This window comes from Squalius cephalus (assembly GCF_949319135.1).
Source record: "Squalius cephalus genome assembly, chromosome: 2".
NCBI lineage: Eukaryota > Metazoa > Chordata > Actinopteri > Cypriniformes > Leuciscidae > Squalius > Squalius cephalus.
Genome location: NC_137123.1, coordinates 44,587,260 through 44,604,318, shown reverse-complemented (window position 1 = coordinate 44,604,318; position 17,059 = coordinate 44,587,260). Strand labels below are relative to the sequence as shown.

Below are 17,059 nucleotides of genomic sequence, written 5' to 3'. Positions count from 1 at the left end.
GTGAATAAACTGGTCTTCATCATTTTTATTTTATTTGTAATTAAATAAACTTACATTTCGCCGCTTAAACTTACATTCGGCCCCTCATTCAAGTCCTTGGTTCACCCGTGCTCATGTAACAGCACAGCACGCAGTATATAAACACAGCATCAGTTGGCCAAAAGAAAGTTCGGTTCAGAGACGGTGCGATCACGCATGCGCAGTCTCTCCAGCTCATCGGTTCTCCGTATCGAACGTGTCCGAAAGAAACAGTTCTCGGTTCTGTACTGGTGATCCGAGAACTGCTGCAACAACCAGTTCTTGACTCGAGAACCGTAGCATATGCCTGTGTGTGAGCTGAAAACTACTGAAACCTTACTAGGCTAATTCAGTCGACAAAACTAAAAACTCGATGCATGTCTGACTCCAGTAGGCTATGTTTAATACGTTATGTTTTGATTAACACATTATAAACATTTAATTTGCACCCTTTAAAACCTTGGAAAGAGTTTACGTCAAAAATGTATATCAACTTACTTAGAAATTAAATGATCTGTTCCTGAAAATAATGTTTTAGTATAATAATAAATGTTTAGTTTTATAATCCATTCATTGTTTCCAATCTTTAAAATAATACAGTGAAAAGGTAGTAGCCTATGTGATAAACATGTTTCTAACATGTTTTATTTTGTTACACTTATTGATGTTCAATAAAATACTTAAGAAACATGCATTTCGTCCCTCTGAAAAAATTGCACGCATGCTCAGCTCATCAGCTCATCGGTTCTCCGTATCGAACGTGTCCGAAAGAAACAGTTCTCAGTTCTGTACTGGTGATCCGAGAACCGCTGTATACCTGTACGTTCGGTAGTGCGCGCATGCTCAGTATCAACTGCTCGTGCTCATCACTTCTCTCAGCACAACATGTCTCAGTTCAGTGAACTGTTGGATTTACTAGAGTAACATATATGCCTATTTCGGGATATTGGTTTATTTTGAGTCGAAGGGACTGTCAGGACTCAGGCATGTCCGAAAGTGAGTAACTTAACTTGTGGATCAGCGCTGACGCAAGACGCGAACTGTTTCGAACGATTCAGTCCGATTTAGTGTACTGGTTCGACCAGTTCACTAAAAAGAACCGGTTCAAAAGAACGATTCGTTCACGAAACGGCCATCACTATTTTTCAGTAAAAAAATCAGAAAAAAATGTGAATTAACTGTGTTTATGTTAAAAAAAGATTACTGAAGATTTCTGTAAAAGTATTTTGCACTTATTTAAATTAGGATATTTTACATTAATTTTACGGTTTTTGTATGGCAGCCATTGCTGACAGTCATTTGACTGTTTTTTAATGGGATGTTTTTACAATGAAGGTGTTTGATCGTAATAATTCAGGAAATAGTTGTAAAATAACAGTGTTTTTCTGTAAAACATTTAAGGAAAATTTCGGTAAAAGTTTTTTGCGCTTCATTTAAATTAGGATATTTTACTTTATCTTTACGGTTTTTGTTTGGCAGCCGTAGCTGACAGTCATTGACCGTTTTTTTAAAGATTTAATTTTTTACAGTGTGTGTGTGTGTGTGTGTGTGTGTGTGAGAAATATGAAATTATGTTATATAGTGTCAAAATATGTTTTATTGTAACACAGAAATACATACTCAAGGTGACTTGAAATTTACAAAATTATTAACAAATACCAATATTTAAACGTCTCTGATATGCTTTCACTAGTGCCGTATACAGAGGATGCAATACACAATACGCATGGTGCCCATACGCAATTATAACTAGCAACTAATGCTGATACATCAAACTCTTCAAAGTTAATGCATAATGTAAATGAAGTCATTCACTTGTATTTGAATGCACTCCATAACAACAACAGCGAGACTGGAAGTCTCTATTCATGCAGTCTGAACTGTGTCCTGTGAATACTGAACCAACGCTGAGTCATCAGTGTACTGCGTCTTAAAGTCACAGGGGGGTGCTAATGTCTCTATTCTATTACTGCATAGTAGGCATTTTCTATAGCCACCCCCATATTTGTCAACTCAGAAAAGGCTCTATCAAGTAAGGGAAATTACTAAGGGGAACTCAGTATGGTAGAGCTGGGAGGTTGATGAGGCGGGTGATGGGACGAAGATAGATTTTGTTTTTTGACTTCCTGATCTCCCATCTTCTCTGTGGAAAACTCTCGTTACTTGTCCACCTGGCCATAAAGCTAGGGGTAATTGATGATCAGCAATCATGACAACTGTGCCAGGCTTCAGGTTCTCTGCTTCCCTATGCAACTTCTGGCAGACTTGTAGTTCTGGAAGATTGTTACTGACAAAGTGTCTCCATAAGTGGTCTGCTAATAGCTGACTGCTAATAGCTGAACTTGCGGCACACTTCAGCGAGCACCATCTCTGCTCCTGGATGGTGTAGAATTTTGTCAAAGTCCTGGATGTTTAGGGGATGCTTAAGGTTAAGAACTATGGGGTGAATGGTGGATGATTCTTCTAACTGCTATGTCCGTCTGAGATGATTGCCAACTCTGATGAGGTGTGTAGTACTGTCATACTCTGTTCATCGGAGATGACTGCTCATTGGTAGAATTACCTGAAATAAGATGAGCCATCTCGACTTGGTAACTTTATGGGTAGCCGTCTTGTGTAGGACTCTGACTTTAAGTTTTAGTAGTTGTTTATAGAACTCAAACTAGTTGTAATCAGTCAGGGTTTGGTTGGTAATGGGAACTGTAATGGGAAAAGTACACAAAATGTGATTTGTTTCAGTTCAGCATTTTCAGTAGGTAGCTGTAGAAGAGAACTCTGAGGCCACTGATCTGGGGGCAGGAAGAGGACCAATGGACCTTGATTCCATCGGCTTTGCTTGGCTAACTCAGCTAACATCTTGCCCCTAGTCTTGCCTTTGGCAGGATTAGACTTGGAATCAACATAATACCTGGCCTCTGTGTCTGTGAGTTCCTGTGTCTCTGCTACTCTCGTGCCAACAAAGACTTTAAGTCAGCTTGAAACCATGCCAGCACAGTAACAGAATCTGACCAGAGCGTGACTTGACGTATGGGAACACTGAGTTCTGAATTCTGAATTCAATTACTTGGCTAGTTGCGCTCCTGTCAGAGCAGTGCACAACTCAAGATGAGATATGGACTGTTGCTTCATTGGGGAAACTCTGGAATGGGCAGTCAAGAAAACTATCTCTATATCTCCTGGAAGACTGAGCATGGCTACTGAGAAAACATGCCTCTACATGTCACTACTCAGTGCAAACGTATGTTCATGGAACCTCAGGAGGACAGACATCAGGGAAGGGCCCAGTGTGGGACCAGGGAGGAGCAATTGGTTGACATTTTTACCTCCAAGTTGGAACTAACAGTTAAAGACAACTCTTCTTGCTGTTGTGCTGTGCCATCTGGTGGGGGATATACCACAAATCTTCAGCTTGATCCATTTGGTCTGGAGGTATCATTTGCGCATATCCTGCCTCATCTAACTTGTTCATCTTCACCTGGTAGGCTGCTGCTTGTGCTGGATCTCGGGCTAATCGTCTCTCTATTCCTCTGAGACAATGCAGAGTGTTATCTGGGGAGATAGGAGATACATATGTTTAACTCATAACAAGCATATCTGACTACTCCATCCACTGTAACTCTAGTAGTCTTGGACTCGAGCAGTGACTTTATGATGTGGTTGGTGTTGAAAGTAGCAGAACAGTCATGCGTACATAACGTAAACAGTAAAGGGCTCAGTACACACCCTTGTGGTGATTCTGTGCTCACCGTGGTCATCTTATATTTTACGCTACCTACTCTGACTGTCTGCCGTGTCTCTGTCAAAAAGTCCAAAATCCATCTGCACATGCCAGGATCCACACCCAGCAACAAAAACTTTTCAATAAGCTGTTGTGACAAGATTATTTTAAATGTTGAGCTGAAATCAATTAACCGGATCATGGCGTAAGTGTTCCTGTTTTCCAGATGTGTCAGAGTGAGTTGGAGAAGAGTAGATAGGGCATAGACAGGTTTGCTTTATATGTGAACTGCAATGGGTCCAATATGGTTGGGAGGCATGACTTGATGTGATTTGTTACAAGCCGCTCCAAGCATCTCATGGCTATATGGGTCAAGGCTACAGGAAGGTAGTCATATAGGTTATATAGGCTGGATTTGGTTTCGTTGGCATAGGTATTATGGTGGCGCTTTTGAAACAAATGGGCACTCTGGCTTGGCTGAGGGAGATGTTAGATATGTCCATGAGGACATCCTTCAGCTGTTATGCACATTCCTTCAGCACACAACCTGGGATGTGATCTGGACCAGCAGCCTTCCAAAGGTTGATGTTGGAGAAGACCCTCTTCACGCTGTCTGCCATAAGCTGGAATGCCTGGTTGGTGGGAGACAGTGCCGCCTTTGTACTGCTCTGTTGTCTGTGATATCAAACTGAGAGAATAGGATGTTGAGGTTATCTGGTAGGGAGGGGTCATTGTCCATCCCACATATAGTAGGATTGTAGCCTGTAGCTGTCTGTAATCCCAGCCATAAGCGCCTTGTGTCTTTGGAGTCAGTGAAATTGCTCGAAAACTTTTTCCCATACAATCTTTTAGCCTCTCTGATTCCTCTTTTTAGGCTGCTCCTTGCTATATTGTTCACTTCAGTGTCACCAGATCTGAATGCAGCATCACAAAGCCTCAGCAAGAAGCAACTTTTACCTTTTACATAAGCCAAGACTTATCAGTGAGACGCAGCTTGACAGTTTTTGTAACAGTAACATCATCAATGCATTTGCTTATGAATCCCAACTCAATCTCTGCATATTCCTCTAGGTCCTCTAAAGTCCCCAGATGTTGCTGCCTCCTTGAAGATGCTCCATTGTGTACTCTAAAAGCAGCCCTGTAATGATGGAAACATCTCCTGTGGCAACACTCTAATGTCCTTGACTACTGGTGGCTCTTGTCTCAATCTTGGCCTGTATGCAGGCTCCAGCAGGATAGCTGCCAATGTGAGGTAAAGGGGCTACAGTGTATGCATTCTTGATATTTGTGTATAAAGATCCAGTGTATTATTCCCTCTTGTTGCACATGTAACATGTTGATAGAAATGAGGTACAACAGATTTAAGGTTAGCCTTGTTAAAGTCCCCAGCAATTATATAAAATGCATCAGGATGGGCTGTCTGCAGCTGTTGTAAAGTTCTCCCATCACTTGCTTTATATCTGCATTTGGGGAACATACACTTCAGTGATGAAAATTGCTGCCAGTTCATGTGGTAAATAAAAAGGTCTGCATTTCACAGTCATGAACTCCACATCAGGAGAACTTGATTTGAAAATCATCCTAGCATCACAGCACAACAAATTGTTTGTGTGAATAGCGAGGCCTCCTCCTCTGAGCTTAACTGATGTTGATGTCACTCTGTCCGCTCTGTAGAACCTGTAGATGATGGTATTTTACGCTGTAACTTATCAACTGGAAATGTATGCTTGGCTAATCCTAGTGCCTCTACTGTGAATGTTTGGCAAGTTCTGAAATAAGTACTGAGATGGAACGCTGGCAACACTGTGAAGGTCACTGAAGAACCTCACAGGATGTAGAGGTCTTGTCTGACTGTATGTTAGACAAACTCTTCTGTTCAACCAGTCAATCCAAGCTGCTGGGCTGCCGAATGAAGGTGATGCATTCGGACTTGTCATTCAATAGGGCGTAAGTCTCTAAGCAGTGGTTGCCATTTCTCAAAAGTATTTTAAAGATCTTCAAAAAGACTTGAGGGCTGTCGGTTGACCAATTTAGGTACACCTTCTCTGAGGTTGTGTTCACTAAGAAGCTCTCAGAAGGTTTGACCTTAGGCACCTCAGGCATCTTTGCAAAGGTTTGTTAACCTTGTGACAATTGCAACTCTTGCAGAGAGTCCTGAGGTTACACTGTGTGACCTGATGGGCTTTTCCACAACACCAACATCTCTTGTGTGATTGTATTCACTGCATTTTATGATCTTTGTTGAGTCTCTGTAAACAGGCACACCTGTTCAAGAAGTGGTCTTGAGCATGGCAATATGGACTGAACTTATTCCTGTCTCTGGGCTTGGTGCTAGGAGATTTAACTAGCATGTCACCGCTGTCTTTCTCTGTACCAAGGTATAAGCTTGTGGCATTAGCTGCGTATCTCAAGTCTCTCTGGTGTCCCCTCTTGTGTGTGGGTACTGGCTTACTTGCTGGGGGATAGAACCTGGTGTTATCTTGAACATGCAGCTCGAACTCTGAACCCCACTGATAAATCCAGCAAGGTGTGTATGTGTTCTTGTAGGGGCTGGACAAACTAATGATTGAAAACGAGTCAGCAGATTGTGCGGCAGCTTACACAACAGTTTCAATACATGGGAATCGCTCTCTTGCTCCACATAGCTTTTACTCCCCATTTGCTGAAGTATACTAATCAGCAAGCAAACTCTCAGTGCAAACATCTGTGGCCGACATTCGGACCGTCCATAAGCTTGGCTATTCTCTGAAGGGCCATCTGGTGGGAATGTCTGTACTGTTGGTTAAGCACCACAATAGTCTCTGAGTTGAAATTGGAGTCTGCAATCAACAGTGCTTCCTCTAACTTTGGGCAATCAACGAGAATCTGGTACTTGAATCTCTCTCTAGCATCTGCTGGCAGGATGTTCTCCAAAGCGATGAGAACAGCTATAAGAACAGCTGTAAGGACATTCACAGCTGTAAGAACTCGGATATGGCTTAACGAAGTTTGTATCCTATAGGTACTCTCTTGACTGGGATGAACATGTTACTGGGTCAAGCTGTAGCCACTTCCTAAGATCTCTGGGGGAAGGCCTGGTGCTGTGTGGATCGGGCGTGAGTCAGCTGTGACATCATCTTCAGCAGCTGAAGCCTCTGTTCTAAGCCGTCTCTAAGTCTAAATCTTTGTCACTCGATCTTTGAGGCAGCTTGGGTTGAGGCACAGAGTTGAGGAACAGGGGAGGATGTACTCTGTTGGTGGTGACTAGACCAATCACTCACTGGAAGTCTGCTCAGCTGTGCTTCCAGAGGCTCATTCTTCTCTTCCAGTTTCCTTATCTGCTCATAGGAATGACGTGGCAGTTAATTGGTCTCCTTCCGCAACTGCTGCAACTTCGCTAGGACATATGATGAGGGGGGAAGGGGGGAAGTATGTGCTCACTGTTGTTAATTCTCCTTTTTTTTTTTTTTTGGACTTCACTCTATCAGAGGCTGCCATGGCTTCATATTTGCTCTATTGTCAGGGGAGGTGGCAGTGAGGTTAGGTGCAGCCGCTCTTCACAATTTGGAATCGTCACTCATCTCGAAGTATCTAATCTCTGTCGTGACTGTAGCCACTGGTGACGATCAGTGATAGTTCAAGTAGCATAGGGTATGGCAGAATAGTACAGAATAGTTTGGAGTGCAGTGTTATATGAGTGGTTCTAAACAAACAGATATAACAATATTCAATTAGTAAATGAACTAAAATAACAGCAATTAACTCAGTCTGTCACTTATAGACATATAGCGATCAATTTAGACTTGGTTAAAGGTTGGTATCTCTATCTCGTGAGCACCTTTACACAATCACACATTAAAAAGTGGTATAAAAATATTTTAAATTCTGAATATAATTTTGTCAGTGTGTTAATGTCGACCCGAGAAGCGATTGCGCCTTCTTTAGAAAGTTAACTAGTCGCAAGTTTGAGGTAAAATGCACTTTTTGGTTGTGGTTGTCGATGTCAAAACACTATATAAACTGTGATTCAAATATTAAATAATGTTATGTCATTTTTTTTTTCTTTTTTCACTGAATGTTTGCTGCTTCAATCCAGATGAGTAGGCTATTGACTGTATAGGGTAAATTTAGTATAGGGTGTGAAAATTGTACAGCTGTGGTAACGTATTTGTATAGGGTGTGAATTCTGTATAGAAGATGTGTAGATTTTTGGTATGGTGTGTGGATTTTGTAAGAGGTAAAGGAATTTCAATGGGGTGTGAATTTTTTTCTAAAATTGTATGATGTTTTTGTTGAGTTATTATTACACAATACTTTTTCTGACCTTTTTGAATCTTGCCCCTGACAAATAACCCGAATTACAAAAAAAGACTAAAACTAACACTAAAACTAATAAAAACTCAACTAAAACTAAGCATTTTCAAAAAATAAAAAATAAAATAAACTAGAAAACCCACTTTAAAACTAATTAAAACTAAACTGAATTTGAAAACAAAAAGTCAAAACGGAATAAAAATAAAAACTAATGAAAAATGCAAAACTATAATAACCCTAATACACACATATACACACTCAAAGTGACTCGCAATTTACAATATTATATACAAATATATCACTATTTACCCATCTCTCAAATGCATTCCATAGCGCTGGATACGGATGACGCAATACACAATGCGCGTGGCGCACATACGTAATTATAACTTGCAACTACTTATGCATCAAACATACATTCAGAAAACAACTCTTCAAAGGTTATGAATAACATAATGTCACTCACTTGTACAGGTATATGAACGCACTTTCATATATTCAGAAAACTGTCAGAAAAAGGATCAAGAAAAGAGAAAAGTAAATTGAATTGGTGAATTGTAAAGGTTTAGCGCGGTAATATCTTTCTCTTTCCTCACAGTCCTGTCAGACGGTTCCTTTTTGATGCAGTACTGATCAGGGCACATGAGGCATTAGGAAATGTCATGTTAAACATTAATTCTGTCTGTTTCCTCCATCACTGTTTTTTTAAGCATGTGACTTGTATGACTCACAAGTAATATTACAAGTTAGAAGAGAATTCAATAGGTAATGTAATTATATAAAAAAAAAAATTGGAATGGAATGGAGGGCTTGAAATGTTCACATTTCAACCTGAAAATATTTTTATTTTTAATAACAATTTAAAGTCAATTTAAAAATAAAGTGTCAAAAAAGTATAATTGTAAATACAAAGCATGTGATCCTAAGTAATATCTCAATAAACAGCTCCAATTGTTCAAATTCTATTTATTTCTTGGGGTGACTTATTCCTTTCTTGGTGAAACAGACATCATTAAAATGACATCTGACAAAACCAAACAATGTCTGTTTGCACTATTGTCAAATGAAATGTAAAACTTATCAGCTTTCAGCTTTGTCACAAACAAAATTCATCTTTCTCGCTTTATACTCATAACGTTTCTAGTGGCCCATACTGTGTGGCCTGTACAGGGCAGGAAAAGGTAGGTGTTTCTTTGAAACAGGCAAAAATGCAAGCAAGGCCACCTCTGAGTGGTGTGTGTGTGTGTGTGTGTGTGTGTGTGTGTGTGTGTGTGTGTGTGTGTGTGTGTGTGTGTGTGTGTGAGTGTGTGTGTTTGTTTTAGTGAGAGTGTGCATGTTTGGGGGTGGGTGGGGGGTAAAAGTCCCTTTGAGCTGAATATTATTGGTACGCCACAATTTACAAGAGATATGCCGTCATTAGAGCTATAGTTGGTGAAGGACCAAACCACTGGGTAAATCTGCCATGAAATACTAAACTGAGGCAATAAAACCTGAGCATTTGCAAGAAAATGGAAACAGATGAGGGGCCGTAAAGGATAGTTGATGAATGTATGTGTATGTGTATGAGAAAAAAAGAAAGAATGGAATGTGAACGGTTAGAAAGAGAATATGCATTTGAATACTTGTGTGAGTGAGTTAGCGTGTGTTAGCTTGTGTTATATCCAAAATCCTTGTCCTTCTGGGCACATTTTTTTGTCTCCATGAGAACAGCTTATATATCATACTAAGTGATCATTTTTGAAAATCTAAAAATGCAGAAAGTTTCCTGTGGTGGGTAGGTTTAGGGATAGGGGATAGAATATACAGTATAAAAATCATTGTCTATGGAATGTCCCCATAAAACATGGAAACCAAACAAGTGTGTGTGTGTGTGTGTGTGTGTGTGTGTGTGTGTGTGTGTGTGTGTGTGTGTGTGTGTGTGTCTAAACTATGGTATAAAAGACTTTGTGAGTGCCACAAAGCCAAATGGAAATGTTTGCCAAAACCAGCAACATTTTTGCACAGAGACACTAGTAAAGGGAGGGCATGGGATTGTGGAGGACATCCACTAGACAGCCCTACCACCAGCCCCTCTTATACAACATCAATAAATGCAAAATATTAACCTTATTCATTTATATATATACAGTATACATATATACATACATACATACATACATATATAATATTTAACACACTAATGTATTTAAAAAGAGATAGCAAAAACAGTCTCAAATGAGAACATTATGTTGTCAGCTCTCAGACATACACAATTGCGCTTTAGTGTATTTATTGCAAAGTTTTCTTGAGGTTATGGTGTCTTGTTTCCACTCCACTGAAATGGATGGTTTTTTTTTTCTCTCTCTTTTTTTTCTTCTTCTCAGTTACACCACTTATTTCCAGTTGGTGGTTCTTGTGTAACATGTCATTTAATAATTTCTGAGTGGGTTTAGTTCCTGTATGGTGTCCCCAGTACACTCACACTGATACAAGTTTCTGCAAAATAATCTAATTGTTAATTGAACATAGGCAATATTATTTTTACACCTATAATAAATCTGACTTTTTTCCAGTACCATTATTAACAAAATTTGGTTACACTTTATTTTAAGCTGTCTTTGTTACACTGTAATTATACACTTAAAGGGGTCATATAATGCCATTTTTGTACAAGCTAATATGAGTCGTTGGATCAAAGTAAAAAAATTACTTCAACTTGTTACAAGTAATCGGTTTACTTTATCTCAACTTAAAAAAATTAATTTACTCAAATCACATTTCCATAGTCAACTTAAAGTAAAAATACTCTTTCAACCAAAGAGATTTGTTTAATTAGCATTAAATTATAAATTATTATTTGGATTAACTTAATTTTTAACATTTTTATATATTAAATATCAAAATGAATACAAAATCAAACTACAACATGAAATATCACCGAATTTTTGTCTGAAAAAATAAGCCTTTTACACTCTGGAATCAACATTTAACTGTTTATTTAGTGCAAGCTTCCAACAAACTCACAGAAACCAGAATTTCCACTTGTTAAAACATGTGATGAAGAATTCATTTGATTTATAAAAGTCAATACTGAAACCGTTTTAGTGCATGACTTAATAAATAAAAAAAATACATTCAATAATAAAACCATCAACAATGTAATTTTGTACAACAAAAAAAAACATCCATCAATAAATGTATACATCAATTCCATTTGCTATAGTAAAATTGTCACTTGACATTTCAGATTATCTTGCATTAAATTTAGGAATGTAACAGAAAACATTGAAAAGCCCTTAATATGGCATTGATAAATCATCCAGTGTAACATCAATTCATTGAAAAAAAACAAAAAAAAAAAACATTGAAACAAATCAACATTGAAAGCTCCTTAAAAGACATGACATGCAGGAACATTTAAAGGGTTAGTTCACCAAATTAAAATATTTTTAATGAGATCTGAGAGCTGTTTTACTCCTTCATAGGTTGCTATGTAATTTCATTCTGCCGGCCAAGACAAGTTAGTAAAGACATTGTTAAAATAGTCCAAGTGACTACAGTGGATCAACCTTAAGTTTATCAAGCGACGAGAATACTTTTTGTGTGCAAAACAAAACTTTCGACTTTATTCAACTATTAATTTTCTTGAGTTTGGGTCTTGAGTGAGTTCCCGAGAGCGCCAAGACACAAGCGCGAGAACTGAGAAGATGACGCTCACGATGAGTGAGTAAATACCGACAGAATTTTCATTTTTGGATGAATTAACCCTTTAAAATCCATTTGCATCTTCGCTATGTCCATGACAATTTTTTGAAAGGCCTCAAAGGTATATAGTACTTCAGGATACCTCAAGTTCTCAGCACGTGATTCCAAACATCATGGCACAAGCAGATGCAACTGAGGACAACTCATGTAAAACCTCAGTACCATCAATGATAATGCTGATGTCCAGGGGAGTGCTTAGACCATCACTTTCACAGAGCGCAAAAACTGTCCAAGTTCTCTCTGTGCTTCATCTTTCTGGCCAATCTGAAAGACACACAATCAAAAAAAAAAAAAAGAAAAAAGGAAACAATTCTTACTCAGAGAGCTAATTCATAAATTCAACTGCTCTTACCAAAAAGAGACCAATTACTTACCGTTATCTTCTGACTGGACTACAATGACTCCAAACTGTTGTCTTTCAACATCTGTATCTTAAAAAAGACAAACACAGCAATCACCAACTTTCATAAAGAAAATTAAAATGCATGGATATGCTTTTGCACCTAAGAGCCAAAAATTGTGCAAGTTTAGATATTTATAAATAATACATTAAATAAGTTGGTGTAATTTGAACGTTTATCAATAATTATTTTCAAAGTTGCAAAGATGTAATTTCATACAGATTTCATAAAATAATGTATTTTGTGTAACGTATTATGTAATAGGTCATTGTGTGCGTGTATGCATGTTTAAACTTTTATGACGTAATCGGAACCTGCTGCAGTGTGTTAAAACGTCAACAACGTAATTGATCAATCAAGTATTTACCATATATTTATTCTTTTAAGGTTATACAGTAGTATGTATATATGAGGCTACTGTCACTTTAAGAATTAACACACATACCAACAAAGACAAACTCGATTTTTTGGCAAATGTTTAAGACACAACCAAATGTGTTAAAGTGAATACTTGGCAAGGTAGACATTTTCATTTAAAATAAAATATCTATGACCATTCAAACACCATATGACACTAAAAAGAACTCAATTCAGTGCTGTGCAATATATTGATAAAGTGTAAATTCTCTGATGTCCACTTTGAATACAAACTTTGAATTATTTGATAAAACACTTGCATTAATCAGTTAACTGATCATCATGTGATTATAAATGTATGAAACTTAACTTAATTTGTAAGATTACTCACCATATGTAATTGTGTGTCCACCATGAGGTTATCCTGCAGCAAAAGAAGATGATGGTCGAGAAGAATTTTGTCCGTGCGTGGTCGTCCGTGGTCACTCACGTGGCTTAAACAGAATGCAAACTTGTCATTTGATTTGAAGCATAATCACACCAACTTAACTGTTGCTTGACTCCTTTTAAAGTATTAACCACTCTTGCTACTTTATTTTTCTCATTCACCAATGTTTCTACATCAATCAAATGTCAGAAACTTATGCAATCCACTCAATGAACGGAATGAATACACGCAATGTATTATAACGTTACAATCTCTACCGATAGTAACAATTATATACTATTTTAAGGTTTTTCCTGTATCAAAATGAGTTGAAGGTGGTAAAATCCTGCTTGGAAAATAGGTATCTGAACTTGGGCTGTCACGATTATTAAATTTGGTAGACGAGGAGTTTTACCGCGACGCGCTGTTTGAATGCTGAATGGATCAAATGATTGACAGCTGCAGCGGAGGGAAGACGAGTTTGCGCAAACTTTAATTTAACGATGTAAAATTTCTTCTGTCCCTCACAACAAGATATGAAATGGCTTTACACCACTTAAATCATTATATTAGAATTTGTGAATGATTGAGTAACAATATTTCTGATTATTTATCGCGACAGGCCTAATCTGAGCCTGTCTGAGTTTTGAGGACAGCCGGATCGGGAACGCCATTTAACGGAGGCGGCCGCCTTGTAATTCTCAATGCAGGAAAAACCCAAATAAATAATGTAATTAAAAGTCCACAAATTATCTAACGTTACTAACGTTACTTACGTATCTATTAATGGCTATCCATCGTTACTAGGCCTAACAGTTAACGTTATAGCTAACATTAACTGTAACGTTACACTTGAAATATCAGATGACTCTGACCAAAATAAAACAGATATTCAACCAAACACATGCATGAATGCATTGAATTCTACTTTAATATTATAGAAATGTATATTAACGGCGATAAAACTTAATGAAAACTTATTTTTAGGATTACTCACCAATACTGTGGATCCGCAACGGTCTTCATACAGCAAAACAAGATGGCGGCCGAACAGAAAATTCTCGACCCAAGCTTGATGACGTCAGTAGTCACGTGGTTTGGACGTGGACGTAAAATTGTAATTTGATTTAAAGCAATTAGTTTAAATTACACCCAAATTTTTTTTTTTACTTCAAGACAACTAAACTCAATTACATTAGACCAACGACAAGCCAGAAAAGTGAATGTATTGAGTCAGATCAAGTATAAAAAGTTCTTTAAACTAATGACAAGCCATATGCACTTTTTAGAGTGTTTAGGGTCTAAATTAAAAGTTTGTAATATACTTTAATTAAAAATTCTCATTAGTATTGTAAGAAAACACTCATTTTACCTGGTCAAAAACAGCTCTGTTTTCAGCCCGCCGTTTAAGTGCATGCGTCTTTAAATGATAATGAGCTTTGCTCACCCCGCCCCTCTGTTTTGTGCGTACACCGTTGGTAAAACAATAACCATAACGCGTTGTTCATTATAAACGTGGGATTATGAATTATATTGAGAACTCGTTCATAGAAAATATGCCGTAATGTACCCTGAGTGTAAACAGCCGCATTCATCGTGAAGCGTGCAGCAAGGTTAATAAAACTTTACACTCGCTTCTTCTTCTGGAGGTGCAGCAGGAACACGAATAGTTGATACCTGTTATGCTGGCGGCTGAAGCAGATGCAGAAGCAGAATCCAAGTGCAGCAGAATTTATTAAAGAAACTCAAACGGTAACAAACTCAGACAGAGGAACAGGAACAGGAACAGGAACAGCCAACATACAACGTCAAGAACTCACAAAGACTGAAACAAGACACAGGGCTTAAATACACATACAGACAAGCTAAACAAGATAACAAGGGGGCGTGGTAAATAAGAAACACCTGGGCCGACTAATCAACATAACAGGGAACTGCTAAACATAGGATGAGACGGGAATCGTGACATAGCCCCCCCTTTAAGGAGCGGATTCCAGACGCTCAGGAAAAGTCCAGGAGGGTGATGGAGCAGAGGAGGACCCGGGGGCGGGATGGAGGGCCAGGCCCGTGAAGTGGAAGAGGACCTGGAGACTGCGGCAAGACGGGAGGCCAGGGTGGATCAGGCTGTGCAGGCGACCAGGGCGGATCAGGGTGTTCAGGCGACCAGGGCGGATCAGGCTGTGCAGGCGACCAGGGAGGAGCAGGCAGTGCAGGCGGCCAGGGAGGAGACGCCATTCTGCTCATAGACAGTGCTCCAGCGTATCAACAATGACCGCGCCGGTTCGCGCGGACTATGATTGACAGCTCGCTCACGAGCGAGGGCGGGTCTGTGTTGAAACGCTGCTGTCAATCAACAATCGTGGGAGGGGCGTCGATTTTGTGACGTCACAAAATCGAATGGCTTGATTTGAGATGGGGGAAAACATATAAAAATATATATATATATATATAAAACACTGGATGGATTTTTATCATTTTATGATGGTTGTGTACAGGCACTGCCAACACACATTTCAGTACAATCAACTTGTAAAAGTGCATGTACCATTATATAACCCCTTTAACTACTGAACTGACAAACTTTGGACACTTCCAGCTCTTGATTATTATTGGATGAGCTATGTCCGATGCCATTGTAACCACACAGTTGAGCGTCGTAATAAAATGAGATGACACGCAGCCAGCAAAGTTGCAGTGAAAAAAAAAAACGTACAGTTCGAGCGTCAAATACGCACGGGGACAGCGAGGATCAGCTTCAAGAGAGAGTGAGACAAAGACATCTATCATGTAGCTTATCAAATCATACGAAGTTTAAAATATTTAAAAAGACATATCAGTAGTAATTAATGTATATGAATCTTAGTTGATTATAGTCTATTAGAGCTGGTTTGGTTGCTGAGAGGCGGAGACGCGCAGAGACGGCAATTAATTGTGTGATTTGTGATCGTGCTGTGCTTATTCCATTCATCCAAGTATCATATTATACAAGGCTTAATTCATTTAAATATACATATAGTAATATACGATATCATATCGTAGAACATGTATGATAGCCTATTTGAGTTGATATTACTCTTGCCAAGTTCTGATTTCTGAGAGATGCACGCATGGATTTGCATTAGTTTAATTTTTACTCTCAATCATTCATTTCACTCATTATTGCATAGAGATTTTTTAAAAAAATCAAAAATTCTGGAGGATGACCCACCCACATTTCTTTTTCCAACGCGCCCATGTGTGTATATATAAGTATATATATATATATATATATATATACAGTCATGGCCAAAATTGATGGCACCCCTGATAAATATGATAAAAAATGGCTGTAAAAAATAAATCTGCATTGTTTATCCTTTTGATCTTTCCTTCAAAAAATTCACAAAAATCTAACCTTTCATTGAAGTAAAAGAACTGAAAGTGGGGGTAAATCACATTATAAAATAAATGTTTTTCTCCAAAACACGCTGGCCATAATTGTTGGCACCCTGTTATTAAATACTTTCTGCAACCTCCTTTTGCCAAGATAACAGCTCTGAGTTTTCTCCTATAATGCCTGATGAGTTTGGAGAACACCTGACAAGAGATCAGAGACCATTCCTCCATACAGAATCTCTCCAGATCCTTCAGATTCACAAGTTCATGTTGGTGCTTCTTCTCTTCAGTTCACCCCACTCATTTTCTATATGGTTCAGTTTAGGGGACTGGGACGGTCATGGCAGAAGCTTCATTTTGTGCTCAGTTGCCCATTTTTGTGTTGATTTTGATGTTTGTTTTGGACCGTTGTCCTGATGGAAGATCCAACCAGGCCCATTATAAGATTTCTAGCAGAGGCCGTCAGGTTTTGATTTTTTATCTGTTGGTATTTGCTAGAATCCATAATACCATGTATCTGAACAAGATGTCCAGGACCTCCAGCAAATAAATAGGCCCACAACATATAAGATCCAGCAGTATATTTAACCGTAGCCATGGGGTACTCTTCATCCCTGTTTGCACCAAACACATCAGCTGGGTTTGCTGCCAAAAATCCCTTTTTTTGTTTCATCTGACCACAGAATCCGGTCCCTTTTAAAGTTCCAGTCGTGTCTGACAACTGAA

General features: G+C 38.6%; 1 protein-coding gene and 1 long non-coding RNA gene across 6 annotated transcripts in view; one reads left to right on the top strand and one right to left on the bottom strand.

The window, feature by feature from the left end:
- The window catches only part of bnc2 (basonuclin zinc finger protein 2), a gene marked incomplete at its 3' end in the record, with an annotated part of 304,130 nt that overhangs the window by 126,192 nt on the left and 160,879 nt on the right, over nucleotides 1-17,059 (top strand). The gene's annotated exons all lie outside the window — the stretch shown is intronic.
- Nucleotides 11,954-13,059, bottom strand: LOC307149568. The gene is made up of 3 exons (XR_013819585.1): nucleotides 12,923-13,059; nucleotides 12,148-12,204; nucleotides 11,954-12,037 (listed from the first exon to the last, which is right to left on the bottom strand). It is a non-coding gene; the product is annotated as an uncharacterized lncRNA (long non-coding RNA).